The 21,095-nt window shown below is 46.2% G+C and overlaps 1 long non-coding RNA gene across 1 annotated transcript; it reads right to left on the bottom strand.

The window, feature by feature from the left end:
- Nucleotides 1–18,146: 18,146 nt before the first annotated feature.
- On the bottom strand, nucleotides 18,147–21,044 carry LOC109308201. The gene is made up of 3 exons (XR_002100534.1): nucleotides 20,932–21,044; nucleotides 20,475–20,480; nucleotides 18,147–18,158 (listed from the first exon to the last, which is right to left on the bottom strand). It is a non-coding gene; the product is annotated as an uncharacterized LOC109308201 (long non-coding RNA).
- Nucleotides 21,045–21,095: the final 51 nt, after the last annotated feature.

Below are 21,095 nucleotides of genomic sequence, written 5' to 3'. Positions count from 1 at the left end.
TTTCGCCCCCATTCTTTTAGCTCCTCGAATGCCTGTTCTGGTAGGCTTACACTGTCCAAGGTCTGTACCTCGCACTCGACTAAGCCCACGGCCCTTAATCTCCTAAGTTTCCCTAACCTTGGAGAGCTCTAAGGTCAATTGGCTATTGACCTCCAACAGCCCCTGTATCCTATCCTCCAGGGTCTGCTTCTCCCCCTGGAGTTGCCTCTTGTCCATGGCTAAGTCGGTCTCCCTACCTTGGCTTTCTCTTAGCTGACTCTCCAGACCTTTTACTGTGGCCCCTAGCTGCTCGATCTCCTTCTGGCTATTCTCCAATTGTTTTTCCAGGGCCTTATGGGGCCCCTCCTGATCCTCTATAAGGCCTTCACCTTCTCTAACTGTTGTTCCCACACTTTCCTAGATGCCTCAGTTTGGGCGCGCTCCAGGCTCATTTGCTCTTGGAACTGGTCAACAGTACATTCTGCCCCTACGCACCTCTCTTGCTACTGTTCCCGGTCCTCCCTGAGGTCCTGCACCTGCTCCTCCTAAGCTTGGAGCTCCTTCTGCAGGGCCGCTATCAGGTCTCTGGACACTTCCAGTTTCAACCGCAACTCCCATTGCTCTTGCGTCAGGGTCTGGCCAGCCTCCAGAGCCTGGTCCCTCCAGTGCCCCAGGTCCACCTGCATCACGCATAGTTTATATTCCCTGTCTTGACTCCGGTTCATTTCAATAGTCAACACCTGTTCGACTCTTTCTATCCTCACTGGCTATAAGGCGTTTAATTTCTTTGGATGCTCCACCCTTTTTACCCATAGCCGAGTGTCGTTCAAGAGTAACAGCTTTCACCTCTGCGCCCTCCTTCTGGGCCGTTACCAGCTTCAACTCCTGGTCAAGCCGGACCACTTGCTCCTCTAAATCTCCCATTCTCAGTTGCCATGCTAGGTCCCTCACGTCCTGGCCTTCCCCAAACCCCTCCTGGGCCATGTTTCCACCAGTATCATTCATTCACCCCGTGGCCTCGACTTCTCCACAGCAACCTGTGTAATGGGTCTCTATGCTGGGTCTACATCCCTCTTTTGCTATAGCCCTTAGGTTTGGTTCTCTCTACAGGGACACGGGTTCTACCCCCGTGCACAGCCAACTTCCTGGCCAATGCACCAGTTGTGAGGAAGTGGGGCCTAGGAGCGGCCGTGAACTCCCTAGCACCCCCTACCGTCACTCTAGGTGATTCGACACCCTCTGATTCTCACCTGCCACGACTTTGATGATAATTAGGTTTATATGGGAGACTGTCTTTATCCCCTGGGTGAATGGTACATGTGGTTCTACCCCTACTCCATATGGGATGCCTCTACGCACCCCTGCCTTAAGGGCTATGTGTGCCTCCCCTCCCCTTTAGCATGCCCCAAGCCTCACAGCTGTTTCTTGGTCATTTTTTGGGTCCCCTGCCCTTCGGCACCCTCTCCAGCGCCACTCGGGCTCGTCCTGCCCTGGCGCCCCTCTCTGGCACCCCGGGCCTTTGCTACCCTTCTCGGGCTTCTCGCTCCCTCTGGGGCCTTGCGCCGCGCCGCTCGCGCCCGCTGCCCCACTCTGGGGCCTTGCGCCGCGCCGCTCGCGGCTGGGGCTATAACCCCACACCCCAAGCGGCTTTCTGGCACTCCTCGTGCAGTGCCCACAGTGGCACTACACACTGTGCCCCTGCTGAGCACCGGGAACACCCAAGCTACTGGGAAGCCCCCCCGTGAGGCCTCCTCACATCCCTACAGCCTCACCCGGTCCTCCGGTATAACCATAAGTAAAAGAGTCAGCCAGCCGGCTACAACATAAACCACACAGAGCGTCCCCGCTCATAATGTAAACTCCAAGCCCCCTCTAGGGCTCCCAACCATACCTCCCTTTAGGGTGTTCGCATTCCCAACATCATCACAGCCGGTCAGCAAGATAAGGCTGCAACCACCAACTCAGGCCGTTCAGCTCTGCTGCAGAGCTCCTGCTCCTGTGGCTGCCAGAAGGAAACTGCTCTCTAGGCTCCAGCCCAGGCTGTTTATAAGGCCTAGCCCTGCCCCCTTCTGGCCACCTGATCCGCCTGGTTGCCACAGCAACCAACACCTGAGCCGACCCATTGATTGGCGGCTCTCCTTACTTCCCTTCCTTAAGGCACAGAGCACCTCAGTGCTCCTGTGACAAGGTGCAGACTGTATTTCAATTATCTTCAACTAGTGGTTAGTTCATTAGAAACCACTACCGGTTGGAGTACATTACACTGGCTTTGGGCGGAGCTAACTTGCACTGGAGCCATGGCTGGGGCAGACTTAGACTAAGTATCAAGAAACTGTAACAAGCTCCCAAATAGTCCCCTAGGTCCCTGCTGTACTGATGGGATGTTAGCTGTGGTCAAACTTATTACATGTTTATTACACTTTCTGACTAGTAAAGCTACAGTGGGTGCGTCTACACGTGCCTGACTGTAGTTGTTACTGCATGTTACTACACAGTCCTGGCAGTGCATGGGTTGTTTCTGACCATATGGTGCAATAGCAATGAGCTTGGTGCTACTGCACAGTACTGTCAGCATCACAGTTTGTGCCTGCTGTAGCTTGTCAGTGTGTTGTTGTAGCATCTCATGTAGACATGCCCAGTGAGCTGCTTTTTAAAGTGTCTACTATTTTTTTTACAAACACTGAAGGACTACAGTATTCTGGAAAATATTTTTCTGCATAGGAAAAATGTGTGACAGAAAAGGAAGCTGCCCATCCAACTGTTTTTAAACACTCTTGAAGTATAGAGTAATGCTACTAAAATAACCCTTGAAGAATGCCCCCTAGGCAACTCTCATTTCATGCATTTTACTGTTGGGAAAAACTGGAACTGGAAAGTCAACTGATTTACAGCAGTCCAATCTCAGAATCAGGATCAAAAAGTCTGTTAACTCCAATTCCCATTCCATAAACACAAGACCACTGTCTATGTACCTGTCAGGCACATCTCTTAACTTTCCTTTGTGTCAGTTTTTCTATACATAAAACACAGCCCTAACATATACGTACCTAGGTCCAGAGTGCTAGGGGTTCCATGTTTATACAGTGCTATGAAAATGTAAATTTGGCCTTCCAGGATTATTCTTAGATGATATTTGCCCTCTGAGGTCCTGTACTACTGCTTTGCCTTGAGACAAATATGATATGGTTTCACTTTGGAGGAAAATTACTGAAATGATGTGAATGGCATTTATTTGCTTGGGCAAAAGGAGATTGGTTCTTTCCTATGCATGCATCACACCATTCTATTGGGAGGTTGCCATCCCAACGGTTATGTCCATACTATGTCCCTGGTACTGCTGGAAGTGCCTACTCTGAAGCATAGTTTACCCACCTACTCCTGCTAGCACACAACAAACTGGAACTGTGATGGTATAAATGCTCTGCAGCGGTCTCCACATCCAGCCACTCTCAGGTCCTCAGCCACTGGTGCCTCCAGAACAGCTTTACTACTGCATTTCTTGGGTTTGGCATGTGAGAGCAAAGGAAGAGAGGTGATACATACTTGGGAGAAGGTGCTGCTGGAAGCATTGGGGATGCAGTTAAGATATAGCCAGAGATAATGGTGGCATATGGTGGTAAGGGTAGGCTGAAGGACACCCTGCCCACACCCTGCTTCTGCATGCCCCCAGGCACACTGCAAACCTGGAAGTATAACAGTGAGGACACTCCAGCTCACCCCAGTATGCCAGAGGCTGAGGGTACAAGAGCATCTTCAGGGGGATATCCCTGAGTGGCCTCACCAGTAAACATCTGGGTTTGGAGAGTGTCTGTGCACTTTGGTGGTCAGAGCACACTTGGGCCCAAAATAGCCAGGATATATCACTGCTCTAGTGTAGACAAGCCCTCCAACATTCCCTCTTTCCTCCCTCAGGCTGACCAACAGATGATCTGCACTATGATGGGTAATACACAAATCTAATGGATAAAGGTGTAGGACTCAGAGTCAGGAACTGTGTGTGAGTGTACATTTATTAATGCACCATGGTTACTGCACATTCAGTTTAGTACCTGTTATTACAAAATAACAATGCTAATGTGCAGTAGTGCCAGCATATGGTTTTTTTGCGATGCTAATGCACAGTAGACTAATTTGACTGTGCATTAGTGTATTAGCATGGCTTTTGCCATGACATGCTAATATGCAGTAGAATTAGTTTAGTGTTCATTTAGTATTCTGTGTAGACGTGTCCTATACATCTTAAAACCGGTTCCATCACATGCATTGGGATAGGTCCCTATAACTTAGTGTAAAATATGGTAAAGAATGAACACTTATATCAGCTTTTTGGCAGGTGTGCCATAAATTAGCCCCTCACCCACTCTGAGTGCCACTCCAATCCCCTTCCCCTGCCCAATCCAACACTCCACTCCCTGCCCAATTTACTGTTCAGCCATGTTTTCCTTGCTCTGGGCTCCTGGCCTGCTCTGCTGCTCTTCTTCCTGCTCCCTACCCTATCTGCTGTTATCCTAGCTTTCCCCTCCTGCCACGTCACACACAGAAGCTATACATCAGGCCACCAGGCCATTCTATCCAGCCCGTGGGGGCCCTTAAAATTTTAGTAAATTAATATTTATTTGCTCCTGGCTGCCTGTCAAAGATGTTAGGAGCCAGGGGAAGTGGAAACCAGGGGAGTCGGCAGGACCAAGCAGCCCAGTCCTGCCCCACCCCTAACCATTTCCCTGCCTTCCTGCCCCCACACTGCTCCAGTACCATGTGGTTCCCGGCTGCATTGCTGGACCGCCAAGCATGGGCTGTGCTGGTACCCTGGGGCCAGGAGCAGCAGTGGTGTGTGTGTGTGTGTGTGTGTGTGTGTGTGTGTGTGTGTTTAGAGGGTGAGTCCCACACACACACCCCACCATACACATGCACTTACAACCCCCCTTACATTGCTATACATACAGACACATCCCCTAGCCACCCTTCCCCCACTCACAACTCCCCACAAACCCCATACTCACCCATACCCCACATAGCCTCACACATACCTACATAGTCCCTCATCCCACAGCCATGTACCTATCCACCACCACAGACACACTCACACCCTCCACCACACCCCATATACCCACTCTTCCACAACATACAAGAGTAAGACTTCATTTTAAACTATTGTGCAATCACCTCCATGTACACTACACACACATATGTAAATCAGGACAAAAATATTTTTTAAATAAAATTAATGAATATTGTACATGTTTGATTTTTAGAATATAGTTTAGTATTTTTCTGGCTCTGAGATGGCAAAACTCCTTGCTGAAAGGAGTACTTCTTGGGGCAAGTATTTTTAAGACCAGTCAGTGGCAGGTATTTCAAACAAATCTCAAGACTTCACCCAGGGCAAGCCATTGAACTAATATGATTGCAGTGGCTCAATCCAGCAAAATATTTATGTGCATGACTACCCTGCCTGGCTGTAATGGAACTACTTATGTACAAAACATTAGGTATGTAATGCTTTCTTGGGCTGAGCCACTGTGCTCTGTTTAACTCACTAGATCATGCTGCCTTTAGAAGTAGATAACTATTTAGTGAACACACTAACAGGAAAATTTTGAAAAGTAAGTTTTTTTCCAGTTTTCCATTTTCTAAAAATTCAGACCTTGATGATGAAAGGTCTTCAGAGCTCCTAGGCTGAGTTTCTGTACTTCTATGAGGTATCATGTCAATTTGTGGAGATGTATAACTAAAGAAACTGCCAGCATTATCATTTCCAAAAAAATCCCCTAACTTCTAAGGAAAGGAGTTACTTTTTCAGATGACCTTGGCAACATGTTGGAGTCAAACATGTTAGAGGAACCAGCTTTAATTTCTTTCAACAAGGAAATAGAATGGCTATTTTATTAATTGAGCCTTTAGTTCTGTGTGTAAGGAAACAATGGCCTCTGAAGAGTCTAGATTTAAAACCCTTTATTGAGCTTGCTTGCCAGAATTATGCCCTATTGTTTTTAAGGCCAACTAAGCAAAAGATTGAGCTCATTCTGTGAATATAAATTGCTAAAGCATTCTGAGTTCTGAGTTGCCATCAAGATTTTTAAAACAATTATATGCCTACTTTTAAAGCAGCTGTCACTCAAAAGAATTCTTATTTATTCTGCACAAGGACTCTCCAGGTAAGTTTCTGTGCCTATTAACTTGACTGACTTCAGTCAATTGGGGAATTCATGTATATAATGACTTCAAAAGATCTTTCACTTCTTTCTCTCTCTGTTCTCATTTATTTATATTTCAGTAATGCCTACAGGCTTTAACTAGGATCAAATCTCTGTGGGGATAGATGCTATATAAATACATCAGGAAATACAGCCTGTGTTGAAGGCCTTGCAATTAAATAAATTAGATAACATTATGGAGCCTTTTGTTCTGATAGAAGAGAGGAGAATGAGGGCACAATTAGATTAAGACTATGCTACACCAGCACTATACCCTTCACTTAAAACCTGTCCCTGACACTATATCTGCCTTGTGAGTACCTACATTAAGTAAATTATATTATGTATTATAAGAAAACACAAATTACACTAATTTAAATTGAAAAAATATCAATATGAATTCCACAGGAACATATTCTGTGTTCTTTTCCCTTTTTATAAATCCAGCTCAATTTTATTTGCTTTATGCCATGAAGGTTTCCTACTCACTGTAAGATTCTCCCCCCTGCTCACAACACACACACAGTTCCTGATGATAAGATTAGGCATAGACAAAGCAGAATTTGATGCATGCTTTCTTAGAGTTGATGCTGTTGAAATTACTGTTGCTAATTCCATGAGATTTTCATTCTAATTAATATATATGTTCCCCTCATGAACTGAAAATAGGAAGAGGCCCTACTCCTTGTATCTGACTTGGAAAAAACATAAGGTGGCAATTTGGAACCAAATGGTTTTGAACTGAAATTTTCCTGTTCATCAAAAAATTCAAAGGGATCCATGACTAGAAATTCATTTTTAGGTTATTCTGTATCCTACTGTCCTTTACACTCACTTGCCCTCAGACTAAAGGTCATAGGATATTAGAACACATTGCCTGTTATATAGCATTATATAAACAATGATAATTAAAATGTACAGGAAAATGAATTAGTTACTTCTCCCCAGAGGTCTCAACCACAACTGTTCTCTATGAGCCAACAGAACACATGCCATACAATCATTTTTATTACACACAGCTGTAAAACTAAAGTACACGAAATGGTACGGATTAACAAAACACAGAACCTCCACCCTGTTTCTTAAAGCTAGAGTCAAACACACTGAAGCCTACAACTAGGGATATTTTAATCTATGCTTATAAATATTCCATCTATTATATACAAAAGAATGAGCTAAAAGATAGCAAATTATGTTGATTATTTTGGGTATCATAAATAAGGCAAGAGAATTGGGTTACATTCAAAATTCAGAGGAATGAGATAGAAGAAGTTTATTGATCAATGACTATGAGCAAAACAGATTAATGTTTCTCAAGTGATACCTCCTCATCATTTCCCTTATATTTTGAGGTATATATACATACATACACCTGTATTTGGAAGATGCACTCCCAGTCACCGGAGAGGAGAGCATCCTGGAATCTGGTCCCTGTTCCCAGAACAGCCATTTTGGGAGTAGGAACCCGAAAGTGGAGGTTCCCCACATTAGACGAGTATTCTCATCACTAGGCAAAAGACTTGTTTCCTCTTGTTCTCCCATCATCTCTCTTCCCCCAAATAACTGGTATTCCTTTCTACACAATGGGAACGCTTTTAAAGGAGGCATGAAGAATGCCAGCTCCCAGTAGGGAATGATGGCTAATGATCCCTCCAAGGTGTGGGAGACATTGGTTGGAACACTCCCACTAGCCACGCATAGAATGAATCCAGGTTTCCTGCTTTCTGGATGCATGCTCTAACTACTAGGGTAGTATATAGAAGGTGTCATCTACCTCTGCTGACTCTGTTTTCAAGGACTCTGTCCTGAGAGGATTGATTATGTGTGCCTTGGCCACATCTACCAGATCAGGCCTCTCAGAGGACTTCAGCACTGCTTTACCTAGTCTGGATCTCAGTAGAGTTTCTGGAGAGCTAGGCATTTTGCTCATTTAGTTTAGGTCATGTACAGAAACAGAACGGCAGGTGTCTATGGAACCTCAAAGTCAACCAGAGAGGTTTTGAGCACATTTAGATACCACCAATGTTCAGCAGCAGCTGGCCAGTGGCTTTTTGGATCTCAGTTTTGGACTTTCAGTACCTAAAGTCTGTCAAGGTCGGGGGTGGGAGGGTGGGGAGGACTTTGATTTTTAGTATATAATTTTTTTTTCCCTAGTTCCAAGATGACAAACCCCCTTCCCAAAAGCAATACTTCTGGGGGCAAGGGGAAGGATTTCTGGAGGCAAAGGTCAGGGATTAGGGGGCAGGTCTTCTGGTTTCAAGATGGTGACCAGGGGGTAGGGTGCTTGTCAAGGGGCAGGGCCACCCTTGCAGCCCTCAACAGCTCATCAAAACTCATTAAGCAGCCCTCCAGCCAAAATAATTGCTCACCCCTGGTCTAAATCCTAGTCTGGGTGTCTAAGCCCTTCCCTGGATCAGGTACTCAGAGAATAACTACAGACAACTTTTCCATGACTATTAAGAGCTGTGCTTTTCAGAGAGCTGGACAAGTACCATTCTGACTTCTGTCTCTGTAACTCCTACCACTCTTTGTCTTTGCAGTAGGGATTTGAGGCAGACGGATTACTTTCACACTGTCCAGTGGCCTCTTGGGGTACATAGCACAATTCAGTGCAGTGCAGAGATAGCCTGGGCATGCTGCAAGCTCATTAGCTTGTGTACCAGAGTTTAGACAGTATAAGCAAAGCTGTGCAGAGCCCTCTCTACAGGCTAGCTTTAGATTTACAAGAAGCATAGTTTTGCATCTGGGCTAAGGAGACATGTTTCTTGACCTGAGTGCAGTACTGTGCTACTGGCTATACTAATTCCACTTTCAAACCTAGTATATGCAGATCTAGCTCAGGTATCTGCAAGGGACTGTTTTGAAACACATCCCCTTGACTCACATTTTCCCACTAACTGTCCTGGGAGAGAATAGAACCCATTCCATGTCCTCTGGTCCTGTTAATTACCAGGAACTCCCTAAAGCCCTTGCATCTGTCATCTTTCATTTGCATCCTCATATTTGTTCACTGAACCAGTGAAAAAATATAGCCCCTTTCTAGTCATCAGCATGTATCTCATTGCTATTTAAAATCCCATTCTTGTGATCCCCTCATATCCTTGCAACTTGGATTTCTGACAATCAAAAACAACACCACCCCCTTTCTGAAGGCCAGTCTTCTCTAAATCAGCAGTATGTCCTTGCATAAACACAGGAATAAATAACCCGTGGCATCAGGGAGTGAACCTTACACTACAGTCAATAGCACTTGGAATCTACTGCAATTTTCTTACTGGTTTCAGTTACTAATTAGTGCTTAGCTGTCAAATGCCAGAGGGGAGAGGGCCCTTTCCCTAACTCAGGACATGTTAACAGACTGAATCAATGTGCTCATTAGATTTCATTTCAGGACTTTTGACATCTAAATTTAACTCTTAAGTCTGAAGTTTGTTATTTTAAAGTTATTGTCACAGCTGAGGGGAAAGCCACCTCTGTGCAGTCAGGCAGTGCTATACCACATTACATTGCCTCCCTAATTAACTGCTGTGGAAACATTTTCTCCAAGTCTTGGCAAAGTAGCAGGGAATTTCATTCCTTTGCTTGGAAAATGTTGCAGGTTTTTTAAAAATGAAATCAGGGTCAACGATAATTTGCCAACTCCACATTATTCTTTGTGGAAGTGGTACTATTTCTTCAAGCACCATGGTTTGGCTGATTTAGAAGTTTTAAGTCAAATAATCTTCTATATATTACTGAGTTTCAAAAATGGAGAAGCCAATTATTCCATTATCATTAGTGGATATTATGCATATACAATAGATATGATGATTATGCCCAAATGAGTCCTTAAGGGACCAATATGTAATAGATTCAAATGTTTTAGAATTCATTCAATAAAGGACATAAACCTCTGGAGTAGAAACCAGACCCCTGATTTGGGTGCATCCTTTATACAGTTCATGAATCACTTCAGAATGAAAATCAATTGCCTCAAAATGGAATGAAATAAAGTATCTCTTGCCCCCCAAACCTTACCCTCTCTTTTCTGTTTGGTGATCTCTTTCTAGATCCATTACTGTATGTAGGTTGCCACAGATGATGGCAATCTTTCTGTGTATTTGAGAGAGAAGATTACATTTTTTTCAGATGCATAACATTCTTTTAAAAGTAAAATAATTGTATGCATTTGTCTCTAACAAAAAGTATTTGGATCAATTCCTCTCCTTACCAAGGAGGACTTCAATAGGAGTATGACTTTGCCATGTATGGACTTTATACAAGAAATTACTGAAGTCACCTAAGGGATCTGCATGTCTAATTCATATATAAACAATAAAGAGGAAGAACATAAATGGCAAGTTTTACATAAAAGTACTAGGGACTCAAGTGAAATGATAGCTAAAAGGAAGTATTAAAATTATTGGCAAATAAACAAATCTGTACCCTTCAGTACAACAATGTCCAATCATATGGTATGGCAGAAATCCAAAAAAACAAAAAAGGCTTTTGGACATGTTAGAGCAGCTTCATGTGACTTTCCAGAAAGCAGACAATAAGTGCATGTTTCAAGCTAACTTGAAAAAAAATCTATGTTTGATATTTTACTGCTTTCATAGTTATATATTAATTCCCCCTGACACTAGTGACTGTTATACCATCAATCACAAAAGTTTTAAGGACTAACCATAATTTAAAATTCACAAAATAATTCATGACCATCATTTAAATTTACAGTATATAACACACCTTATTTAAGCATAATCACAGATCTTCTGCATGTCTTATTTGTAATTAGTAAGACATATATTATGTTGTATGTGGAGTACAATAAAAAGGATACTTCATATTTTTTCATATAAGACATGCATTTTTTGTATAAAACATGACTCGGATCCTCAGTTGGTGTATATATTGGTGTAGTTCTATATACTACAGAATTAAAACAGTCTACACCCTGGGGAGGTGGGAGATGCGAGTTTGAACTTACATTACAGCGGCTGTGAGAGCTGCTCTGATTAAAGCACTGTAGCATCTCGTGTATCAGCTTCCCTATGCTTAAATGGCAGTGGGAGTGGTTGAACTAAGCTTGTGGAACGTGGAATGAGCTTTAGTTCAAATGCCCTTACTGCCATTTTTAAGCACAGGAATGCTGATACATGAGACATAGGAGGCTGCTAGAGTGCAGTAGTTACCACTCAATTAACTACTCTGGTGCAGTGCAATTACAGAGCATCAGAGCAGCCCCACCACTTGTGTACAAATGCTGAGAGGTACTAAATTTAATGTGCATTAGGAAAAGCACATTAATGAACGTGTAGACGCACCCACATACATCCTTAGCAAATTCTACTGGCTAGCTGAAAATAGCTCTTCAGTGAATGTGATAAACCAAAATTTCCCCCTGCAGAGCATGGGGAGCCAATGTACCTAATGCCTGGACTACACTCTGGGAAGCAAGCAGCTCAAAGTTAGGAACTGCTGCACCCAATTCTTTTTTTGAATCTGATCCTTTTGTGTTTTTATGTGAACCATCTTGCTTGCATTTATGATATCTTTTTGATCCCTTAGGGGAATAATTCTGTGCTTTTCCACAAAAAGCTTATAGAGTAAAATGTTGGCTGGAAATTTCTGTATTTTATGGACTGAGGGTACAATTCAGCTGAATTTTATGTACCTGCATGGGGGTCACATATTTAGAAAATACCTTCAAATTAGATTTTAAATCAGCTGCAGACAGAAAGGATTTTGTGTCTGAGGTATTTCCTCCTATTTTCTTCTGCCATACTAGGTTATCTGCACTAAGAATTTTCACCACAGACGAATGCTTTTACAAAGGTTGTTTCCCACAAAATTAGAAGAGATTTTGGGGGGCTGAACAAGGCCAATGAGAGACTATATTTTCAAATAAGCAGCAGGCATCACAGTCCTCTTCCAAAGACTTGGTGTAGTCACATAAGCACACACAGAGGCATAAGGAAATGGTTTTGGAAAATCTGAAAGAGACCTTCCTGCATTTGTATACAAAAATTATTCAGCAAGTTCTCTGAAGTACTGACGTGTCTGCCAGCTACCAGATTCCTATTACCTTCGACATCATTTATGAGGGTAGCTTCACTTCCAGTAACCTAAGCAGACACTAATACAGGGAAATCAATAATGTGGGTTGTACAGAAAATATTTATAATCTTATTTCAGGCAAAGGGTAACTTCACTGTAGATTTGGGGCCTAGTTCTGATCTCACATCAGTGAGAAACAGAAGGAATTCCACTCTAGCAGGGGTGTTAAAACCCACTCGGTGCCTGGGCTGGATCCTGACTGAGAGGCTCCTCATGGACTGCATTTAGACCCAGTGGCAGGAGGGCAAGTGGCAGAGGTAATGGGGCCAAGCAGCAGTAAGACAAATGGTGATGGGCCAACCCAAAACAAGCCAAGCAGCTCATTCACCTCCCTGCTGCTGACCGGTAGATGCTGGTGCTAAGACACTGCTGACAGACTAGTTAAGGTGTTCTGCTAGTTGTGGGAGTTCTGAGTTTGTCCTGACATCTGCTTCCTCTTGATCCATCTGTAAGCAGGCACCTGGTTGTTCAGATTGGGAACTGGAGGTAGTCATGAGAGCCATCAGCATATTTGGCCTACTACACCATTCTACAGCCTGGTGTACCTTAAATCACACTGGTCTAAAGAGTTGTTAGCTATATTTTCATAGTTGGTAGGGTCAGAAGGAACCAGAGCAGATCAAGTAGGGAAGGAAGGGGACTGGGGTCAAACAACCCTAGCAAGAAGTTTATCCAGCCTCCTTTTAAAAGACCCCCAGGGTAGGAGCCAGCACCACTTCTCTTGGAAGTTGGTTCCAGATCCTAGCCGCCACGACAGTGAAGTAGCGCCTCCTGATGTCTAGCCTGAATCTCCTCTCTACCAGCTTGTGACAGTTATTTCTTGTCACTCCTGGTGGTGCTCAGGGGAACAGGGACTCTCCCAATGCATGTTCGTCCCCCCTCCCAACTAGGTTTCTAAGCAGCCAGTAGATCCCCCCCTCAGCCGTCTCTTGTGGAGGCTGAACACATTCAGGTCCCGTAGCCTTTCTTCATAGGGTCTGCTCTTCTGACCCCTAATCATGTAGGTGGCCCTCCTCTGGACCCTCTCCATGTTGTCCACATCCCTCCTGAAGTGTGGCAGCCAGAACTGGACACAGTACTCCAGCTGCAGCCTGATTAGTGCCACATAGAGGGGGAGGATGACCTCCTTGGACCTGCTTGAGATGCATCCGTGGATGTATGACAAGGTACAGTTAACCTTCCTGACCTTGTTGCCACACTGTCAGCCCATGTTCATCTTGGCATCAGTGATGGCTCCAAGATCCTTTTCTGCCTCTGCACTGACAAGAAGGGAGTTCCCCAGCCTGTCAGTATGCTGCTGGTTCTTCCTCCCCAGGTACATCACCTTGCACTTGTCAGTATTGAAACCCATCCTGTTCTCATCCACCCTGTCCAGGTCCAATTGCAGCCTATTCCTCCCTTTTAGCATGCCCACTTCCCCCCACATCTTAGTGTCATCTGCAAATTTGAACAGGGTGCTTTGTACCAACCCTCCCCCTCCCCCCCCCCAAGTTGCTGATGAAGATGTTGACTAGCACGGGCCTGAGGACCAAGCCCTGTGGAACCCCACTGTCCACATACCTCCAGGTTGAATAAGACCCGTCCACCACCACTCTCTGGGTGCGGCCCTCCAGCCAACTCATGACTGTGTAGGTATCAACACCACAGTCCCCTAGTTTGTTTTTTTTTTTTTAAAATGAGAATGGGGTGAGAGACAGGTGTTGAAGGCCTCCTAAAGTCCAGAAAGGCTACGTCCACTGCTACACCTGCATCCAAGGATTTTGTGACCTGGTCATAGAAGGCCACCAGGTTGGTCTGACAGGACCCGTCTCTAATGAGCCTGACTAGGTCCTCACTGACCCTAGGCCTGGGTGCACCTCCCCTGGGGCCTATGGGGGTCCTGGTGGGGGGTGACCCAGTCCCTACCCAGAAAAATGGAGGCAGAGAAGTCATTAAATAAGTGAACTTAGCTGTCAGATTTCCTAGCTTGTCCTGCAGAGGCCTCACGTTACCCGGTACTTTTTCCTTTTTGCTCCCTGTGTATTTTAAAAAAAAAAAAGACGACTTCTTGTTGTCCTTGATCCAGGAAGCTAGTTCCAGTTCCATCTCCACCTTGGCCTTCCTGACTGCCCCTTTACAGCCCCGAGCAACAGAGATATAGTCCTCCCTGGTGATGGCCCCTCCCTTCCATTGGGTGTATGCTTCCTTTTTAGCTAGGAGATGTTCCTGGATGCTTTTGGTGATCCATGGGGGCTTTTGCACCCTCTTGCCCCCTTTTATCCGTGTTGGGATTACCTCCCTTTGGGCCTGAAGGATCGTCTCCTTGAGGAACGACCACTCTTCTTAGACACCCGACTCCCCCTCCCTTCCGGGACCTCAGTGTCTCCCCAACTATTCTCCTTACCTCATTATAATCCACCCTCCTGAAGTCCAGGGCTGCTACCTTGCTACAGGTCTTTGCCACCTTGCACTAGACAGTGAATTCCAGCAGGTGATGATCACCGTTGCCCAGGTGGTCAAGCACCCGCAGACCCCCTCACCAGGTCATCGCCCCTGGCCAGGACCAGATCCAACAAGGCGTCACCCCTAGTGGGGCTGTGCACCTCCTGGGTTAGATGGAGGCCCTGTATCTCAGCTAGGAACCTATGTGAGTGGTCAGACCTGGCTGACTGCTCTTCCCAGCAGATGTCTGGAAAGTTCAGGTCACCCATGATGACCATGTCCTTTGACCTAACTACCTCCGTGAGAAGACTTAAGAATTCCTGGTCTAGCCCTCGGTTGGGTAGTTTGTAGTAGAACCCCACCATTAAGTCCCTTTCCCCTCGACTTGCTTGTATTCTAACTCGGAGTACTTCAGCGTGCCCCTCCTCCGACCCAGTGCTACTCATTGAGGGTGTGTATTTCTCCTTGACATAAAGCACCACACCCCCACCTTTTCTCCTTGTCCTATCCCTCCTATACAGCCTATAGCCCTTGATATTCACCTTCCAGTCATGCATTGGGTCCCACCACGTTTTGGTAAGCCCCATTATGTCTGGGCTGGTGTTAGCTAGCAGGAAGGTAAGATCCTCCTGTTTGTTTCCCATACTACAAGCATTAGTGTAGAGGTATTTGAGGCCTCCTGAAGATGCATGTACTGCCCCCCTAATCTCAATACTACCCAGACCCCTGTTGCTTACCTGGGTATTTTTTCTGCTCGTCATCGGTCTAGGCTGGGCTGTTCTTGTGGGTGACAGTTGGTTTAGTGGTCCAAGGCTTCCTCCGCCCTTGTCTTCCCCTTCCCCTGACGAACCTAGTTTAAAGCCCACTGGAGGAGATCAGCCAACTTAGAAGAGAACACACTTACCTTTGGGAGAAAGGTGAAGCCCATCCCACCTGAGCATCTCTCGTCCTGATGTGTGCGTTGCTGTTTAGGAAGCCAAAGCCTGCCTCAAGACACCATTCCTGAAGCCGCAAGTTGACCTCTCTGATGCAGGTCTCACGTTGTCTTCCATGTCCGCTCACTGGTAGTGGAGAAGAAGAGAATACAACCTGTGCCCCTATCTCTTTCAGTATGCCCCCCAGAGTGTGGTAGTCCATAATCAGGTGATCAGGGCTTCTCCAGGCTGCATCCTTAGTGCCCACATGGATTAAGACCATGGGGTAGTAATCAGTGGGCCGGATAATGGCCGGGATCATCCCCGCTCTGTTCGCATGCGGCATGGCTCGGGAGCGTGGCTCCCCACTGGATCAGCTAAAAGGGATCTGGGGGGCTTCCCCTCTGGATCTGACCTCAGCTGTGCTGGCTCCCTCTGCCCCACTTACATTTGGGGGACCCCACTGCTGGCTCCACTGCTGCGTCTACCTCCGCCTTGGGTCAGGTAAGGGGGCACATGCGTGCGCGGGCTTCCACATGTGCCCAGTTCCCTCCTCTCCTCTCTGCTCCTGGCTCTTGAGTGCTAGGGGCTACATCAAACCATGGCTTTTAAAAGCCGTGGTTTGAATTTCCCGCAGCTGCCCTAACATCCAACCAGGCACTCTGGGCTTCCTGGAAGTGTTTGCCAGCAGTCCCACCCCCTCTGTTCCCCCACTGGGGGGATCCAGTGCCACCAGTGCCTGTGCCCTGAGGGTTATCCCCAGGGGTGCTCCCTAGCCTGGGGGGACAATCCCCCCTAACTCTCCCCCTGTTTGTGTGCTCTGTTGGCATGGCGTGGCTCAGGAGTGCGGCTCCCTACCGGCTCAACTAGAAGGGATCCGGGAGGAGGACTTCCCCTCCAGATCTGGCTCACCTGTGCTGGTTCTCTCTGCTCCACTTACCTTTGGAGGGGGGCGGGAAAAATCAGCCCTTTGCCCCCACTGCTGGCTCTGCTGCCGTGTCCACCTCTGCCTTGGGTCAGGTAAGGGGACACACGTGTGCCCAGTTCCCTCTTCTCTCTGCTCCTGGCTCCCAAGAGATACCTATGGGCATATCTTTTATTTATTAGTGGGGTTTTTTGTTTTTGTTTTTGTTTTTATACTGCCCTTCCCAAAAAAGCTCAGGGAAGAACACAATAATGGGCAAAAAATATCAAAACAACATAAGATATTAAAATAAGAAGGTATAATAAAATGAACCCCACTCACCAGAAACCCTCAAATTCAAAAGCAATCCACATCTCTTCTGCTCTCTTGTCCCTGAGTATAGAGAGTATACTCCCATACCCAACAAAACCTCACTTAGAATATTTTGGGGTAGAATAACTTTTGTTTGCTTCTACAAAAATATTGTTTCCCACCCCTCCTCATTCTCATGCCATTGCCTCACACTGAAATAAGTTGCCTTCTTAACTCCCCATCCTAAACCAAATCTCCTTTTCTCACTGGAGGGCTGTGGCCATCTTCAAAACCCTTACCGCAAAGAAACATGTTAGAACAGACAATAAACATAAACAGCCCTTTCTCCTGTTTATATCCCTGCCACAATTTGGGTAGGCCTCTCTCTTTCCAGCTGGGTTGTAGATAAGGTTTGTCTGTCAGCATCCGAGCCATTCTCCCACTCCAGCCTTGTGTCTACAGGCACACATGATTACTGTGCAGCAGCCTTGCTAATTGTGAATAAATTTCTACCTGCAAATGCAAATAGCAAAATTTATTTGTGATTCCCAATGGTGCAGTAGCGTTCATTGGCTGACTGGGAGCAGATTTGCAGTACGTCACCAGTGGATGGGAGAGTGCTCCCTGCCCCCGGAAGCCACTCGCTGCTGGGGCAGGCACTGCCACTGAAACCTGAGTGGGGACTATGTCCCCCTGCTGTGGCAGCAGGGAGCTCCAAGCATCCCAATTCAAGATCAAAATTGGGGAATGGGGGTCTGGGAGATCCTTGGGCTGGAATGTAAGTAAGGGTCTCTTAGCCCGAGCCCAACAACGATCAAGCATGGGCTGGGGAGATAAGGATCTCCAAGCCCTGGCCCCATGACCACAGAGCTGGTTCTGGGAGCTTGGCATGGGGGTGGGGGAGCATGTTCCCTGCCCAGCTCTGTGAGTGTAGAGCTGATTGGGGAGCAGGCTGGGGATCTTATTCCCCACCCAGCTCTGGGACCATGGAGCTGGGCAGGGAACCAGCTTCCCAGCCTGTTTCCTGCCCAGCTCTATGCTCAGAGCTGAACAGGGAACAAATTCCCCAGCCTGCTCCCTACCCACCTCCATGCTCGCAGAGCTGAGCAGGGAAACAGGTTCTCTAGCCCCCACCCCATGATCTCAGATCAGGGGCTGGGAACTGTCCAGAGCAGGTCCCAGCTCCATGCCCTAATCAGATGATTGAGGCATGGGGCTTAGAAAGAGCTAGCTAGCTGCCCCACCAGCATACAGGGCAGGGGGTTAGGACCTGCACCTCCCCTTCAGGTCTTTTAAAGTCCCTTGTCCCCAGTCAGGGAGTCAGGCCCAGGAGCTCTCTTCTGCTGGGGCATGGGAACATTGTCTTTGTCCCAGCAGCAGGCAGACCCCAAGGGCAGGGTTTAATGTCCCAGCCCTTGCCAGGAGACAGCTGACTCCTGGCCTGGTGCTCCCTGCCAGCCCCTGGGCTAGCACCCAGGGGGAGCCTATAGTTCTCCCTGGTGGAGACAGGGGCCCACTGCAGGGCCCCAGGAAGCGGGAGCAGTTTGCTGCCATTAGCAGGAAATCTTCTCCCATTTCCCTTCATGTGTAGACACCTGCCCAAGAGCATTTACTTGCAAGCAAGCTGATCCCAGATCAAATGCATGTGAAGATGCACCCACCAAGCAGATATTTGATTTGAAATGAAATTAGTTAATTTGTAGTCTACTTCCTAGGGAACAGGCATACGCATTGTAATAACATTTAGCACTAACCTGCACTTGTTAGCCCCAGCAGAACAAATGGACAGAATGAGTAATAGGAGTTGAATTATTTTCCTTGATACAGAGGTAGTCTTACTCACAGGTGGTAATTTGAATTGATACTGCCTGTATTGGAACACCACAAATTTGATTAACTTCCCCGTTACTTGACCCAGTCATCTACTCTTTTACATCCTTTGCCTTCTCCCTCCAGGGAAAGACACACCTATAAAGACTTTTGCTTTTCCAAACACAATGAACCTGTTTACCCAAAACACATGATCCAACCTTGGAAGTAAATTGTACGTTTTTGGTTACTACAGCTGAGTTTGCTGCTTCATCTTGAATTCTATTATAAGTTTTCTCCATCTGTCCTTAGAGCAGGCAGCCTGATGTATTCTGTCATTAAGAGAGGACCTAGTTTCAAGGACAAGAGCTGGTTCATGAAAATGTATTAGAACTTCTGAAACATGGCTTCTGATCAGTAGGCCCCAAAACTTGCGAGATACACAACAATTTGTTTTCTAGATAAGGACAAATAATTATTTTTAGTAGTGAAAAAATGCTTTATTTGATATGACAGTGATTAAAATAAATAAATAAATAAATAAATAAAGCCGTACCTCTAGCACATATAGTAGCTCCATCAACTTGATATTGATTTGAACAAGCTGAGAATTTGGCTCTGGCTCTTTTCTGCTTTCAGAATAAAAAAAAAAAAAAAAAAGAGAGGGTGGATTTTTTTTTTTTTGGTGCAATTTAAGAAACTCATTAGAGACACTTTCTATCATAAATAAAATAGTGGGGCAAGAGGTAAAAATATTTTAGAAGCTTTGCCAAGGCTAAGCCAATGCTCCTTTCTTCTTCCCTCAGTAGAAGGATTGATTTTGCAACTTTTACTAACAGTGGCGAGTACTTACTGACACAAGCAGTCCCAGTGAAGTGTCACAAGTGTGAGTAAAGATTGCTCAATCTAGCCCAAACTGCAGTGAGTGGACCTGCAGGAGAAGTGAATTAGATGATCTAACAAATACTTTGAATCACTGCATTTCCTTTTTATGAATTTTAAGCAGTATACTGCACTGCAAAACAGTCCTAATTTATCCTGTACTCTGAACAGTCTTTAAGCAGGAATTCTCTGATGCTTTTCTAATTCTACAGTTGTCTGCTTGGAAAGACAGGCACAAAGTTAGAGGCAGCAGATTAGAAGCCCCAGAACATGGCTGGAGGACATTGCAATCCCAGAGCCTCTTCCACTTTCAGCTCTTCCTCTGCTTCCACCTGTGAGATTTCTGTCCAGGGAGGACCACACAACCTTGAGGCTTCCACCCAGATCCTGGTTTAGTGCTGTGCAGACTGCAGCTTGCAGATTCCTTCCAGCGTCAGCCAGATGGAGGAGTGTCTACAATGTGGCACCTTCTAGTGGTCTTCCTCAGGGAGAAGGCAAGAAAACTACAGGAGGAAGTAATAAAGCTCTGAACCATACTCCACAATAAGGAGTTCATTGATTCCATGCTGGAAGAAACTTCTAGCACTGTGGAGGAAGGACTGCCGGGGCAGTGCTAGAAGAGGAAGAGGACTCCCAGGAAGGTGGAAGCGAGATTAAATCATCATCATCCCCATGTGCAGTGGTTTGCCTGGAGAATAGATATGGAGTGCTAGCAATAGAGGAGGAAGAGTGCATTCCATTGGTGGAAGAGGCCAGGCCAGGAATCCCCGAGGTGTGGAGAATCAAGACTACTGCCACAGAGGGGAAGTGATTGGTGGTGGTGGCTGGAGATTCCTTTTTGCAAGGGGATGGAGGGATCCATCTTCTGGCTTGCCCTGTTGTCCTGGGAAGTCTTCTGCTTGCCCAGCACCTGGATCTGAGATGTCATGGAAGGATTAACAGGACTCATCCAACTACTACCCCATGCTGCTCATCCATGTGAGCACCAATGATACTGCCAGGGGTGACCCTGAGCAGACCAAGAGTGACTACAGGGCTCTGAGTGCAAGGGTGAAAGGGATGAGGGCACAGGTTGTGTTCTCCTCAATCCTTCCAGTCAAGGGGAAGGGCTCTGGCAGGAGCAGATGGATCCTGTAGATCAATGCATGGCTACACAGGTGGTGTTGCCAGGAGGGATTCAGTTTCTTTGACCATGTGATGTTGTTTCAAGAAGAAGTCTTGCTAGGAAGGGATGGGAGCCACCTGACAAAGAGATGAAGAGCATCTTTGCAAACAGTCTTGCTAACCTAGTGAGGATGGCTTGAAATTTGGCTCATCAGGGGATGGAAAACAGGCTGAAGTGACTGTAGAGCTGCTGGCCATTATCTTTGAAGACTCATGGCAAATCGGGGAAGGTCCCAGATGATTGGAAAAGGACATGTGTCAATCCAGTTACCAACCCAGTGTAAGGCAGGCCGGGGCACCTTAACTCCAGCTCTCACAACTGGGTGAGATACCCCGTGTGTAGGGTCTGGAAGGTGGACCCCAGAGAAAGAGAGAGTGAGGCCATAGACTCATGCCCCCACTCCCCCAAAGCCCCCC

This window comes from Crocodylus porosus, unplaced genomic scaffold (assembly GCF_001723895.1).
Source record: "Crocodylus porosus isolate Cpor-Errol unplaced genomic scaffold, CroPor_comp1, whole genome shotgun sequence".
Classification (NCBI taxonomy): domain Eukaryota; kingdom Metazoa; phylum Chordata; order Crocodylia; family Crocodylidae; genus Crocodylus; species Crocodylus porosus.
Note: the sequence above shows the minus strand (reverse complement) of the source record. Positions and strands in the feature narration are given on the sequence as shown.